Source organism: Scatophagus argus, chromosome 6 (assembly GCF_020382885.2).
Source record: "Scatophagus argus isolate fScaArg1 chromosome 6, fScaArg1.pri, whole genome shotgun sequence".
NCBI lineage: Eukaryota > Metazoa > Chordata > Actinopteri > Scatophagidae > Scatophagus > Scatophagus argus.
Window position 1 is genome coordinate 153,448 of NC_058498.1, and position 15,053 is coordinate 168,500.

Below are 15,053 nucleotides of genomic sequence, written 5' to 3' on the forward strand. Positions count from 1 at the left end.
AATATTTTTGTAACACTTATTTTCTTATTTTAAACACCGAACTTACGCAGCTCGCAGACGTCGTCGTCTCCTCAGCTTGCAGACATTTTTTTGTTTCTGTTCTTGTCTGAGTTAGCTGCTAATTGCTGCTAGCTGCTCTTAAATTCCCACGTAACTCATTAGCGTCACATTACATCACAATCCCATCCTGCCTCCTCACTCGTTACACAGATAGTTCAGTTCAGTTACTGCCTCCACAAGTGTGGAACAACGACTCTCAGTCTGTCTCTGTACCTTTTATATAGAACAGCAAGGTGGAACAAAGGCACCACATCCCTGTTTTGAGCCGGCAGTGTAGAAAAGGCTTTTGTCTAATAGCCTTAGCCATGCCAGGATGTTTAAGACCTTTTCCAGTCTGTAACAGGTTAAAAACCAGTGTTGTAGTCCTCTTCCCCACGACTCAGTCTTATCGCTCAGCTCAGTCTCTGTTAGAGGATTATAACACCCATCACCCAGCAGTCTCCTCTCTGCTTCACTTGTTTTATGATGTATTTTGGGAAGAAGCTCTGCTCTGATTAATGTCCAAATTCTGCTGTAATGTGGTCATGTAAAGTTTGAATTAACATCAAACTGCCCCCAGCTCCCATGTTGTTCCTTTCATATGTAATTTTAAGGATCATGAGGTCAATGCCTTCCTCTCTTCATCTCTCTTTTTCTAGTTTGTCTTCTAACTGCATTTTATATTACCCATGATAATTGATGATTTTGTGTACTTATATTATCATGTTTCATTTAACCCTTTAACACTCACCTCTTATTTATAGATACATGTTCTATATGGTCATATTCATGGAGGTTACCCTTAGACATCATGTCAAAGACTGACCAGGTTTGACTGACTGATCCAGTTTTGTTCTTATTTTACCTTCCCTCTGATCACTCTTGTGTTAAATAAAGTAGACTTGTACCAGACCTTGTCTTGGGACGTGACCTCATTAAAAAAAAGTGTACTGATCATATTATATATTATCTCACCAGGAAGAGCCCTGCCGATTTTTTAGTCTCTGGATGCTCGCTTAATGGAGCCCAGAGGTCAAGTCAATCAACTACCGAGGGAAGAATCTGTTACTGAATCATAATAAATCGGAAACTTTCAAAGACTGGGCTGCAATTATTTCACTGGCAGTTTATGGTTAAATTATAATTCATTTTTCTCTGCAAGCTGTCAATAATGCATTGAACTTCTGACCCAAAGTTATAATGATGCACAGAACTGCATGATAAAATGAAAATGAAATGTCTGATTGTCCCATGTCGCAATTAAAAAAGCTTGCTGTTGCTTGAGCTCTACGTGCACACTTTCCTGCGAGCGTGCGTGTGATCGGCTGTCCAGCTTCCTGCCAGCAGACACATCGTTTCCACCGGCTGTGTGTGAGATGTTTGTGGCACTGAAGGGCAAATGTGATGTAAAGAAAATGAGGCAGGGATGGATGGGCAGGCTGTGCTGTCGCTGTCTGTCTACCACCACCTCCCTCTTCTTCACTCAGTCCTTCTGCTTGTTTAGCCTTCAGCCTCTTTTTCTGACATCACCTGAAGGGACCAGAGGAAGTCAGAGCAGCAGTGTTCTCCAACTTACGTGTTAGCTCACAAGACTCACAGGTTGACAGGACACTGTTTGACTAGAAACATGAAACGATTGGCCTAACACTGCAGACTCATGTGAGGGATTGACATTTAAACGTCCATGTGGAGGTAAAATGCCTGAGTCATCCAGGGGGCGACACCTTGCATGTAGCTGTCAATACATGAGAAATTCAGGCATGGTTACTCAGAGATTCTGACAAAACTCTCATGTGTTCAATTTCTAACTCAGGTGGTTATAACAGCATGAGTTACATGATCAGAAAACATCAGCTGCATCAGCAACCTGTACTTGTGTTCACCTGAGAAGCTACCTCTTCTCAAATGGTGACTGCTGGACATCCTCCTGGTAAAGATGTCAGGGTGGATGAGTGGTCATACGAAGCACCTGGATCACACCTGATTAAATCCAATCACATAGCAACATGTAGACTTGACAGTTGTCTCCTTCAGTTTTCTAGTAAACACAGGGACACACTCACATCTCACAGTCAAGTATAACTTAAAGAATCTGAATCGCTGAATATCAGGTATATTGTCCACTATTCTTTATTCTATTTTTTATTTAGCTTATATTTCTATTTTATTCAACTTTTTATCTTGTATTTTTATATTTTTTATTCTACTTTTTGCTCCCGGGACCTGAGTCCTAATTTCATACCATAAACATGTGAATGTGAGCTGGTATGACAATAAAGTTCCTTGAATCCTTGAATCCACTGGTGCTCAGCAAAATTGGTTTGTTTTTGTCTCAAAATCTTCTCTCCTCTCAGCCCACATGTTTCACTGGGGATCAGCAGTAATAATTCTGTTTTTAAATCAGGCCTACTGTTCTCTGCTCCTGACTCAGCCAGATTTGAATTGCTAATGAGCTGTTTTTCTTTACCTCTGGGCAGCTCTGGGAACAGCTGGCCACTGAGTGGGCTGATCAGCATGCATGAAGCACTGCTTTCTAAATTGGTCAGTTTGGAGCAGCTCTTGGCCTTGGAAGGCTTTGTGGACTCATGAGCACAGCTGATGTGAATCAGGCCTCTGTTAGATAACCATTGTGACCTGTTGTTTCTGCTAAGTTTAAGAATAGATGATGGAGGTGTTTGTAAGGTCCTCTTTTCCTCCCTCCATCTTCTGCATCTGATGAAAACTGCTGCTGCTGCCGTTGGAAACAACACTGACTACTGAGCCATTCAGAAAAGTCAAACTAAAATATTTAACTAAAAGTGGCTGAAACTCTTAGATCTATGGGACCTGAAGCCCAGCCCAGTGTCACTTCCTTTCCACAGTGCTTACCAACAGAATTGCTGTTCTCTTCTTCTCATCTTCAGTTATCCAGTCATGTGGTTTTTCTCATCACAGTTAATCAGATGATGGTCTGCTCTATCTGTCTGTGTTTCAGATCGCAGACTGTCTCAGCTTGGTTCATCTTCTTCTAATAGAAACAGTGAGCCACACTGTTGTTTCTTCATCACCATGAACACTCACATTGTAGTTTGTTTTGACTGAATCCCACACATCCTTATTCATCCACTGCTGAAAATAGTCCCAAACTAACACACTGTTTCTTTGTATCTGAATGGGGTTTGCATTTTGTTGCTTTGGGCATTTTTATGGGTTTCCTTGAAAGTAACACAAATGTAGAATAACCACCTTTAATATTCAACAAAGGAATAAGAGGACTTTGATTTTTTTTCCAGCCTCCTGACTTTGCAGCCTCCAGCACTGACCTGCTGTATTTTATGGGCACAACGAGTTATAGCAACATTTAATCTGTAGCAAGCCGCCACGCTGGCCTACACTGCTCTGCTTGCTCAACCACACGGAAAGTTATTGAGTCCCATTATGACGTGCTATCAAATCGCTCATACCGCTCGAAGGTCAAGGGCACTTTATATGAAAGATATGAAATCTGCCTGATATTATAAGGACTGAGATGGATAAAACGGAGAGCGAGAGAGTCATTTCCCTCCTCAGGTTCCCGTAAAGAGACAATCTCACCTTTCCTCTCATGCTGAGAGGTTTATGGGTGAGCAGGGAGCTGTAATTGGTGGCTGACAGGCTGAGCGTTGAGGCAGCAGCACCACAGGTGATGGTAATCTGCTGGATCTCATAGCACACACACACACACACACAAGTAGGCCACATGTTATGATCTGTTTGTGGTGCCTTTGAGGGATCAAGACTAATGAGTTTTGTATTCTCAGTAGAATAATGAAGTTCGCTGTCCTTTCCTTTGTCTGAGACAAAAAGTCCATATTCATTAAGCTGTAAGGCTGTGGAGAGAGTCCCTTCACTCAGTCCATGCCTGCAAGGTGACGGTGTCAGTGGCTCTTTTCATAGATGGAAGTCCTGTTTGTATGAACATTCACACATTTCATGTGGCCCTCATGTCATTCTGTTGAAGGGAGAGATGCTGATTGAGCTGAGGAAATGCTTACTGAAATGTGGTGAGATGCTTAAAATGCATCATTACTGCACGTCTTAATCGCAGCAGCTACAGAGAGGTGATGTCAGTCGGTGTGAGACGCAGTGTTTTCTATCTGAATCTGTGTCAAATGATGATGTGAAAAAAGGGCGTAACTGTTCAGAAAATCAAGAGAACGGCAGGACGAGCCTCAGCTGTGTGGTCAGCAGGAGGTCCTCACCTCATCTCTGGCATCCACTCAGAGCCTGCAGTTAATACCAAATGTTCTTTTCTTCTCCTCTTTTTCCTTCTGTCTATCTCATCATCTCTTTTTTCTCTACCCATCCCTGCTTTGCCTTTTTCTCCATCTCATTCTCATTGTATTTGTCTACTAGCTGATTTTCTCATGCATCTTTTAAGATCTTCGCTTACATTTACGTGCTTCATCCTGCTCTCAGTGTTTCCCCTCACTCATGGCCTCCTCTGTTCCTCTCTCCCTTTCTTTCACCTTCTTTTACACCATCTCAGTCTGCCTTCCACAGTAATAGTTAAGAGTGTTTCTGATCTGCTGCCTCAGTGGTTTCAGGATTCAGCTTAGCCCTCTGGCTTAAGTAGTCATGTACAAATAACTGGACTGAAGCTACATGATGCTGTACATGTTTCTTGCAGCTCCATTTATTAAATGTAGTGCACAATACTGCCAGGTGAGAAGAGTAGAAGGTTTTCTTTGAGGTTGCTGAGAAAGTTTTGACAGCACTGTCTGAAACAGCTTTGTCTGACATTCTGTCTGCTGCTGATCCACTCTCTGTGGCAGGTCTGCTAAGATGATTATTCAGCTGGTCGCACATGTCAACCTGTTCTCCAAATTAACCAGCCCACAAATGTGCTAGCAAATTGTGTTCACACACATCTGTTTTTCAGTTTCCTATGTTTTATATTTTGGAAGGAGATATCGTTCTGGAAGGTCTGTCAAGGCTCCTGGTCCCACCTCCTGTTTTCACTCCCAACACACCAAATATGGCAGCTCGCCCAGATGATGCGGTTACCCATCTAGTGTAGTATAAACAGGGAGAAAAGTCCATGTTGGGAGGAGAATTGGACGAGACTTTCAGCACGTTTAACTTTACTTTACACAACATAAATTACATAAGTTACAAAACTAAAACCTATGTTTTTTTCACATTTAGGCAGTGAGAACTGAATGAGATAAACAAAAACAATGACGCTCTGTGACATGTGAACCAATCAGTCAATGAGCCCATTGTGTTGCGACTTGTAATCAGGCAGCTGAGAGCAGCTGATCTGTCCTGTGCGTTCAGTGACCTCTGATTGAATTAGCTTCCCATAGAGCTCAGTGTACAAACTTTGATTCCTGAATTTCTGGCTAATCTCATTAGCTTCATTCTGGCTCGACCTAAAGGGATTCCCCTCGATGTCCACACTCAGACACACACAGGCAAGAGGCGGTGGACATTTTAATTATTTAATGAGCCAAAAAGAGGTCCCTGCAGTGGATCAACTCAGACAAGTGGAGAGTGTGTGCATGTGTGTGTGTGTGTGTGTGTGTGTGTGTGTGTGAGTCAAACAGTGTTAATGCAAGTGAGATATGTGTCATACCTGGTTTATTGGTTATGCTTTGTTTTTGATAGTCCACATGCCATGTTCCATGTTTGTCTCATGTGTTTTTCATGTTTTAAGTTCAGGTTTATGTCACGTTTTGTCTTTTGGTTTTTGAGTCCTTGTGTCATGTTCCATGTGTGTCTTGTTTCCATGTATTATGTTCAAGGTTTTTGTCATGTCCTGTTTTATTTTGAAAAGTGTCACTTCCCCTGTGTGTCCTGTTTCCATGTAACTTTGCTTTTGGTTTTCCTGATTGCTTTCTCCCTCCTAATGTGTGTCACCTGTGTCTCGTTGTCATGTCTATTTAGTCCTTGTCTTCCCAGCCACCTTTGTCTGAGCATTACATTGTCTTCAGTGTCCATGCCAGGATCATTTGTTTTTCCTTGCCTTGCCTTGCCTAGCCTAGTCTTGCCTAGTCTTGCCTAGTCTTGCCTAGTCTAGTCTTGCCTTGCCTAGTCTTGCCATGCCATGTTTGCCCAGGAGTTTTTGGCACAGTAAGTGTGATTTTTGAGTTTAGCCTTACTAAATAAAGACTATTGTTTTTTGGACCTCTGACTCACCTGCCAACCCTTTTTTCACTGTGCATTGGCGTTCAGCTCTTTTCTGGGTCAGCCATGCCGACAATTCCTGACAATATGGCTCTGATCTGTGGCCTTGGTGTGCTGAACGTTCCATCGAGGCTTTAAGGTCCCTACAGGCTTTAATTTGGAGCTTTTGAAAAATCAAAGGGAGCTTATTTCAGGGGACACTGAAGCTCTTCTGTGCACCCAGCACAAAGGTTGTAAACCAAATCTTTTTCTGGACAAGAATGTGACATTTGGGAATTGATTCTCCAGTGGGTCAAATATTGTCATTAAGAAATCATTTATATGCTGCAGATTCTGGAAAAAGTAAACCTAAACAGAGTTTTTACCTCAGTGGTCGTTTCTGTCAGCAGGTCCAGAGGAAGAAGGATTCTGTCCCAGAGCTACAAAGGAGAGTCTGTTGATGCAATAGCCATGACGTGATTCCATCAATCAAATTTGAAGACATGCAGCAGGATCCTCATCTGTGTCCTCAGGCCGACTATGAAAGGTTAAATGTTGCCGTAGCTTTCTGCCCCCCGGTCCTGACTAGCAGTCACTGCTTTTGTGCAAATGCTAGATGCTGTGTCTGACAATGGAAGCATATCAGTCAGAAAACCACTTAATCCAAATCAGTGAGGGTGTCAAACTGTCCCAGGTCAGCTGATAATTATTATTATTATGAATAAGAAGAAGAAGAAGAAGGTGGGCGGCACGGTGGTGCAGTGGTTAGCACTGTCGCCTCATAACAAGAGGGTTCCAGATGCAGATCCCCGTCTGAGTCCTTCTGTGTGGAGTTTGCATGTTCTCCCTGTGCCTGCGTGGGTTTTCTCCGGGTTCTCCGGCTTCCTCTCACAATACCAAAAACATGCACATTAGGTTAACTGGCTGCTCTACATTGCCCCTAGGTGAGAGTGTGTGGTTGTTTGTCTTTATGTGTCGGCCCTGCGATTGACTGGCGACCAGAAAATGGATGGATGGGTAATAAGGTGGTCCTGCTGGTCCAGATTCCAGCAGGGATGATCAGCAGAAGTCGAAACGGTGAGGAAGCTCTAAAGAGGAAAGAAGCTGACAGAGAGCTGAAGCTTTTGGAGGTCAGTGAAAGTTGTAGCCTGCTTGGCTAAAACTGTTGCCGTTGACCACATGAACCGTTGCCAGTTTTGACCAAGCAGCATCTTCTGGATGTCAATGAAAGCACGAGGTGATGGGGTCATTGTTCATCTGGTCATCTTCCTTTGGTTTCCACCAGCTCCAGACCAGCTGCATCCTTTGGATGCCAGTAAAGATCCACATGGTCACTGTTTTAGTTTCAATCTGCAGAAAATATCAATGTTTTATGTAAAGAGGAGCTGGCAGGCCACATTTTTTCTGTGTTTATTTATTATTGAAGAAGAGCAGTGAGGAAATAAAAAGAAGAGTGTGGAAGTAAAGTTAATGGGCTAGTTTTCACCCCATGACACGAGCACCGGGGGCTCCACCATGACCGGGCGTGTTGTTCTGCTGTCTGTGCGCTTTGTTGACTCCTTCACTGTCAATACTTCCCCTTGAGCTGTACTTGAGTCTGAAGTTGAAGAAATTCAACTCAATTCAATTCAGTAGAGGCTGGGAATCGAGTGCTGTAGAGTCTCTGAGGTAGTCGTCTTTCATCTCAGGCTGTTTAATAAGGCATGAGGCAACTGTGGCCTGGCCTGCTTATAGAGAATATCTATAACTGATATTATATGCACACAAACACACACACACACTGACAGTGTAAAACATAAAGCAAACAGAAGGTGTCAATTATAAAACAATACAAAGGCAATATATTTAACATTGACCTGATCGGCTTCATTGATCTCTGTTAATATCTGCTTATTCTGACTATGATGACAGTAACACATAAGCAGCAAGTGCAGAGATATAATATCTATAGTTACATGTATGTACAATATAAGGTCATTGCTATGGATGATTTTTACAGATGGTATATACAATTGATGTGCACATTACAAGGTCAGTAAATATGGTCAGATTTACAGATAGATATGTACCGTTGATATATACAGTGGTTTACAGAATGTATCATGATATTTACATGTATGCACGTCATCTCTGAATACCAGTTAAGACTCTGCAGTGTGAAGCCATATATGAACATCCAGACATGATGCTGCCTTCTCTGAGCTCCTCTGAGATGGACTGACACACAGAGTCTCAGTGCGGTCATGCATGTGCATGGTCACGTGCACATGTCAAACTGCTTTTGGAAATTTTGAAAATCTAGGAAAGACGGCACAAATCCAAATCCTGTCCACAAAGAGCCTCCAGAAATAGTTGAGTGTTTTAATTCATCTCTATTGAATCACTTTGTGAGGTCTCGCATCATGTCCGAGACGAAGAGTCTGGAACCTCACAGACTTGACATGACGGCAGTGAACATATCACAGTCTGTCTGATGGAGGACTTTGAGTGGGTGTTTGGATTTGGCCAGTCCACACAGGAAGCTGCTCTTTAAAATACAGATTATGACTCCAGTAAAGACAACACGAGTCAGGTTTTCAACACCTTTAAATCATCCAGACGAAGATGTTGGAATATTAATTACAGCAATGAGAATAATGTTGCTGATGGAGATGCAGATGATGAAGAGGTGCAGGAGGAAGATTGCAATGTTGACAGTGATGATGAAGGTCTCAGTGTAAATGATTGGCTCTGTTGTATGAATGCTAAATGTCTCATTATGTGTCCTAATTGGCAGCAGCTCTGTGTTCACGTGTGATTAATTACTCTAAATGAGGATTAGAAATCTGCAATTACTCAGTGATAACACACAGACCAAGTCCTGATTGTATGGGTTAATTATGATGCCCTGTCTCTCCTGTGCTCTATGTGTGTGTGTGTGTGATAAAATGGGACTGTACACGCAGCCTTTTTCCTCAGTGTCAGTAAGGTGTCTGTTAATTCTTTGTAAATGTCATATCTTAAACTAATCAAATGAAGACGCTGAGGGCATCTCTCTGCTCCTTCTGTTGTTGTTGCATTGGTTAAATCTGTCTGTCTGAACACAGAATGAGCAAGTGACTGTGTGAAAGCCTTGACGGTCTTTTTGTTCATTTCACTGAGCTCCTGCGTTCTCACAGGTCAGCTTCTGTTTTTAGTTTCAGCCTGTAAAGCTGAACAATGTTTCTGTCTTTATTCTAAATCCTGACCACACTAAAATTTAATTTAACAAAGATAAAAGGCAAATTATATCATGACAATTCAGAAAGTCTTGAAAGTGTATCTGCTATACAACTTGGCCAAAAGTAAAATCACTGAATGGAAGCAAATCCCTGCAGCGGGTCCATCATCTGGTCAACATGTTTACAGACCACATACAGGTGTGATGTTCACATGTCTACATCATTTAGTCCATAATGTTCCTTAAAACCTGCCTTCATCTGCTGAATGTGAATTATGTAATGCTCAGTTCTATGAATCTGGCGCATACTATCTACTAAACTGTACTGCGTCTCATGAAGGTTTGCAGACTCAGTAAGGTGATGTTTTGTTGCTGGATCCCCCCCCGAGTCCTCCTCCCCGCAGCCCCAATAGCTGAAACAAAGATAAGTGGTCTCGAGGAGCTTGAATCAAACCCAACTGGACTTGGTTATTTGTCTCTGAAGATGTTTCGAACTCATCAGGACTAGACCAGGCTAGTCTGAGCCTCGTTAATGTTTCCAGTGTAAGACTTCATCAGAGCATTGTGACTCAGAGACAAAGACATGATGCAGAGAGGCAAACAACCTCTTTATTTTGTCCTTTCAGGGTCAAAGTGAAGAGTAATTAAAAGAGATGTAAAGAGAATGAAGCAGAGAAAATTCAGAGAAATTAAGGAGATTTTAACAAAACTACAGTTTTTCTTCCTCTCTGCATGTTTTCCGTGTACATTTTTTATTTGCAGCTGAGTGCAGCAGGTGTTACTGTAGTGCAGGCGGACTGCAGACCCTGTGGGCCAGTGGACACAGCACAGTCAAAGGCACTCACACTCCTCCCATAGTACTGCACATAACACAGTGACACTTAAAACAGCTATCAAACCTGAAATGCTCACTTTAGTCCCATTTTAGTCAAATAGGAATGTGCAAAAGAGAGATCTTTTTGCACGCACTCACATGCACAGGTAATCCATCATTAATATATTCACAGGAAAGTCATGTCAGTTGCTTTGGTCTGTAGTGTTCACACAGAGGAAACCTGTGGCCAACAGGCTGAACTGCTCAGCTGCTCTGTTAACTGGGTGGTTAGCAGCAGCTCACCCCATCACAAAAGCTCCAGCTGTGTGTCCTCCACAGACAGGCTGGACTGAGACCGAGGTCATCCAATCATAGCTAACAAATGTTGATGTTAAACCCTCGAAGGTCCCGTGCTGCTCACGAAACTCAAAAACATCAGATTTTCATTAGAGGCAGTGCTGATCACACGTGGAACTGGATCCTGTCCTCCCTGTTTCTCTCCTGACATGTTTTCTGAAACACGTTTTATAGTTTTGCTTCATTGTCATATGAGAAATTTTGTTACCCCACAAGGTGGCAGACGAGCCCAAAGCAGCACCGTCGGGCTGTAGTGTCGTCCAGGGCAGCCTGGTGCACCTGGTTCCTGTGGCATACCACAGCACCTTGTCCCTGTTAGATCTTCATCATCTTTTTACAGCCCAGTGTCATGGAAATGAAGTCTTTCCAGCAGTGAAATGTTTACCTCCAGTTTGTCTCTCAGCTGGCCTGCCAATCAGAAGCACCTGAAGCCCACCTGAGCTGAGGATCGAACCAGTGGCCCTGCAGTTAATGACACCCTGGTCTACCTGCTGAGACCCAGTCTCTCAGGACACACTGCTATAATGGACTGTGTGATGCTGAAATCGGGGGTGACGGTTTTAAAACAGTGTCAGGATGCTGACTGTGGCGGCTGAGTGAACGTGATGAATGATGACAGTAATGAGACCTCCTGCAGTCTCCTTCCTGACTAAACAGCTCAAAAGACATCCTCACACATCTGTCTATCTCTTTCTATCTCCTCCCACATGTTTTCACAGCAACTGCTGACATATTGACACGATCCTGGGAATTTTCCCTACATGGAGAAATACATTTTTGTTTTGGAGCGCTGAGCAGGGTGAGTTCACACCAGGAAAAAGATGGAGCAGGCATGTTGTCCCCATCAGTCTCACCCTCATTCTTTGTGGCAGTAGCTTTTCCCGACTGACCTTTTGGCCACATTGAACGTACACAGAAGAATAAATAACACACTAGAATCTCACACTATGTGTGTGTGTGTGTGTGTGTGTGTGTGTGTGCGAGACCTGAACTGTCTCATCCCACATTCTCTCTTACCTATCTTGTGTCTTTGTTAGGCTGCGTAGAGTTTGAGAGTTTGGTCCTCTGTCACAGCATCACTGTGTACAGTATTAGTGTGTAGAGCCTCACCTGTCCATCCTTTCCCGTCCTGGCACTTCAGCAGGTTTGACCCAACTGTCGCCTCATAGCAAGAGGGATCCAGGTTCGAATGCCTCCATGGGTTTTCTCCGGGTTCTCCCACAATAACAAAAACATTTTAAGAATTTCCCTTCAGGTATAAATAAAGGGATTCTGATTCTGATGCATGTCAGGTTAACTGGCTACGCTATTTTGTCCCCAGGTGTGAGAGTGTGTGGTTGTCTGTCTTTGTGTGTCAGGCCTGCGATTGGCTGGCGACCAGTCCAAGGTGTACCTCGCCTCTCGCCCGTAGTCAGCTGGAATAGGCTTCAGCCCCCCGCGACCCTGACGGATAAGCGGTATAGAAAATGGATGGATTTGGATCAACTGAGGATCCATTTGAAAAAGCCTGTTAGGTTCCGTTTGAGCTCACATTATCACACAGCTTCTCCTGCAGTCTGACCTCCGACCTACCGGTCAGAGCTGCACTCCTTTGAAATGCAGCTCTGTGTGGCAGCTAAGACTTGGATTGGCATTAACAGTAACCAGAAGGACCAGAATGAATTTCCAAAGTTCATTTGTATTACACAACAAAACGGCGTGTGTTCAGAGTTTGTAGGCAGCAAGAGTTAACAGTCAGCTCAATCACTCAGAGCACCCAACTGTACAAACAGCACTTATGAGTTCACGGTGGAACTGATGTTCTGCTGGTGGCTCTGTAGAGGTCACACTGAGACACCTCAGCTGCCTGATGGAGCAGCCTGATGGTGTGGAGCAACAACTGAAAGATGACCAACAGAAACCCTGTTCTCAGCCTGACAGGTGGTCTGGTTGTGGGACTGAGCTGCCCTCCAGGCCATTCTCTTCTTCTGCTCCCCAAGCATCGTGCTCTTCTTCTTTTAATTCCATTTTACCTGCGCCACCAGGGATTTCTTGGAATAAAAACTCACCTGTCAGTAAATACCCACATGCACACACACACATCAAAGGTGACACATCAACTGAAGCACGCAATGGTCCTGATGTGGCACCTTCTACCTCTGGTCTGTCACACGGTCCCTCTGAACACACACACACACAAATATCCAGTGTTGTTGCGTGACAGAGCCTGACATGTTTCAGCTCTCTCACAAGAGTAGTTCACTCACTCTAGCAACAGTAACTCTGTCTGTGTGTGTGTGTGTGTGTGTGTGTGTGTGTGTGGCTATGCATCATGGATCCAATGTTCCCAGGCAGGAATCTTTAACTCCTCTTCACAATTCTCTGCTCTCTGTGTGTTGCTGTGTGTTGTCTTGTGTTTCCGTGTGTTGCCATGTCTTGTTGTGTGTTGCCATGTCTTGTTGTGTGTTGCTGTGTGTTGTCTTGTGTTGCTGTGTGTTGCCATGTCTTGTTGTGTGTTGTCTTGTGTTGCCGTGTGTTGCCATGTCTTGTTGTGTGTTGCCATGTTTTGTTGTGTGTTGCCGTATGTTGTCTTGTGTTGCCGTGTGTTGCCATGTCTTGTTGTGTGTTGCTGTGTGTTGTCTTGTGTTGCTGTATGTTGTCTTGTGTTGCCGTGTGTTGCCATGTCTTGTTGTGTGTTGCTGTGTGTTGTCTTGTGTTGCTTTGTGTTGCCATGTCTTGTTGTGTGTTGTCTTGTGTTGCCGTGTGTTGCCATGTCTTGTTGTGTGTTGCCATGTCTTGTTGTGTGTTGCTGTATGTCGTCTTGTGTTGCTGTGTGTTGTCTTGTGTTGCCGTGTGTTGCCATGTCTTGTTGTGTGTTGCCATGTCTTGTTGTGTGTTGCTGTGTGTTGTCTTGTGTTGCTGTGTGTTGCCATGTCTTGTTGTGTGTTGTCTTGTGTTGCCGTGTGTTGCCATGTCTTGTTGTGTGTTGCCATGTTTTGTTGTGTGTTGCCGTATGTTGTCTTGTGTTGCCGTGTGTTGCCATGTCTTGTTGTGTGTTGCTGTGTGTTGTCTTGTGTTGCTGTATGTTGTCTTGTGTTGCCGTGTGTTGCCATGTCTTGTTGTGTGTTGCTGTGTGTTGTCTTGTGTTTCCGTGTGTTGCCATGTCTTGTTGTGTGTTGCTGTGTGTTGCCGTGTGTTGCCATGTCTTGTTGTGTGTTGCCATGTCTTGTTGTGTGTTGCTGTGTGTTGTCTTGTGTTGCTGTGTGTTGCCATGTCTTGTTGTGTGTTGTCTTGTGTTGCCGTGTGTTGCCATGTCTTGTTGTGTGTTGCCATGTTTTGTTGTGTGTTGCCGTATGTTGTCTTGTGTTGCCGTGTGTTGCCATGTCTTGTTGTGTGTTGCTGTGTGTTGTCTTGTGTTGCTGTATGTTGTCTTGTGTTGCCGTGTGTTGCCATGTCTTGTTGTGTGTTGCTGTGTGTTGTCTTGTGTTGCTTTGTGTTGCCATGTCTTGTTGTGTGTTGTCTTGTGTTGCCGTGTGTTGCCATGTCTTGTTGTGTGTTGCCATGTCTTGTTGTGTGTTGCTGTATGTCGTCTTGTGTTGCTGTGTGTTGTCTTGTGTTGCCGTGTGTTGCCATGTCTTGTTGTGTGTTGCCATGTCTTGTTGTGTGTTGCTGTGTGTTGTCTTGTGTTGCTGTGTGTTGCCATGTCTTGTTGTGTGTTGTCTTGTGTTGCCGTGTGTTGCCATGTCTTGTTGTGTGTTGCCATGTTTTGTTGTGTGTTGCCGTATGTTGTCTTGTGTTGCCGTGTGTTGCCATGTCTTGTTGTGTGTTGCTGTGTGTTGTCTTGTGTTGCTGTATGTTGTCTTGTGTTGCCGTGTGTTGCCATGTCTTGTTGTGTGTTGCTGTGTGTTGTCTTGTGTTGCTTTGTGTTGCCATGTCTTGTTGTGTGTTGTCTTGTGTTGCCCTGTGTTGAAAAAAAAGTGAAAGTGAAAGTGACATATTTTGTCATTGGAGGGAACTCACTCCAACGAAATTTGTGCTCTGCATTTAACCCACCCAAGTGACGTGCACACACACACAGCAAACCCGGGGCAGTGGGCGACCGCGTGCAGCGCCCGGGGAGCAGTGGGGGTTAGGTACCTTGCTCAAGGGTACCTCAGCCATGGACACCGGGACGGGGAATCGAACCAGCGATCCACCGGTTACGGGTCCGACACCCTAACCGCTGATCCACGACTGCCCCATGTCTTGTTGTGTGTTGCCGTATGTTGTCTTGTGTTGCCGTGTGTTGCCATGTCTTGTTGGTGTGTGGATGTGTGTTGTCTTGTGTTGCCGTGTGTTGCCATGTCTTGTTGTGTGTTGATGTGTGTTGTCTTGTGTTGCTGTGTGTTGCCGTGTGTTGCCATATGTTGCCATGTCTTGTTGTGTGTTGTTGTGTGTTGTCTTGTGTTGCCGTGTGTTGCCATGTCTTGTTGTGTGTTGCCGTGTGTTGTCTTGTGTTGCTGTGTGTTGCCATGTCTTGTTGTGTGTTGTCTTGTGTTG

The 15,053-nt window shown here is 44.1% G+C and overlaps 1 long non-coding RNA gene across 1 annotated transcript; it reads right to left on the reverse strand.

Annotated features, from left to right (window-relative positions):
- Positions 1-1,482: 1,482 nt before the first annotated feature.
- Positions 1,483-3,121, reverse strand: LOC124060352. The gene is made up of 3 exons (XR_006843558.1): positions 2,908-3,121; positions 1,935-2,019; positions 1,483-1,569 (listed from the first exon to the last, which is right to left on the reverse strand). It is a non-coding gene; the product is annotated as an uncharacterized LOC124060352 (long non-coding RNA).
- Between the last annotated feature and the right edge of the window lie 11,932 nt (positions 3,122-15,053).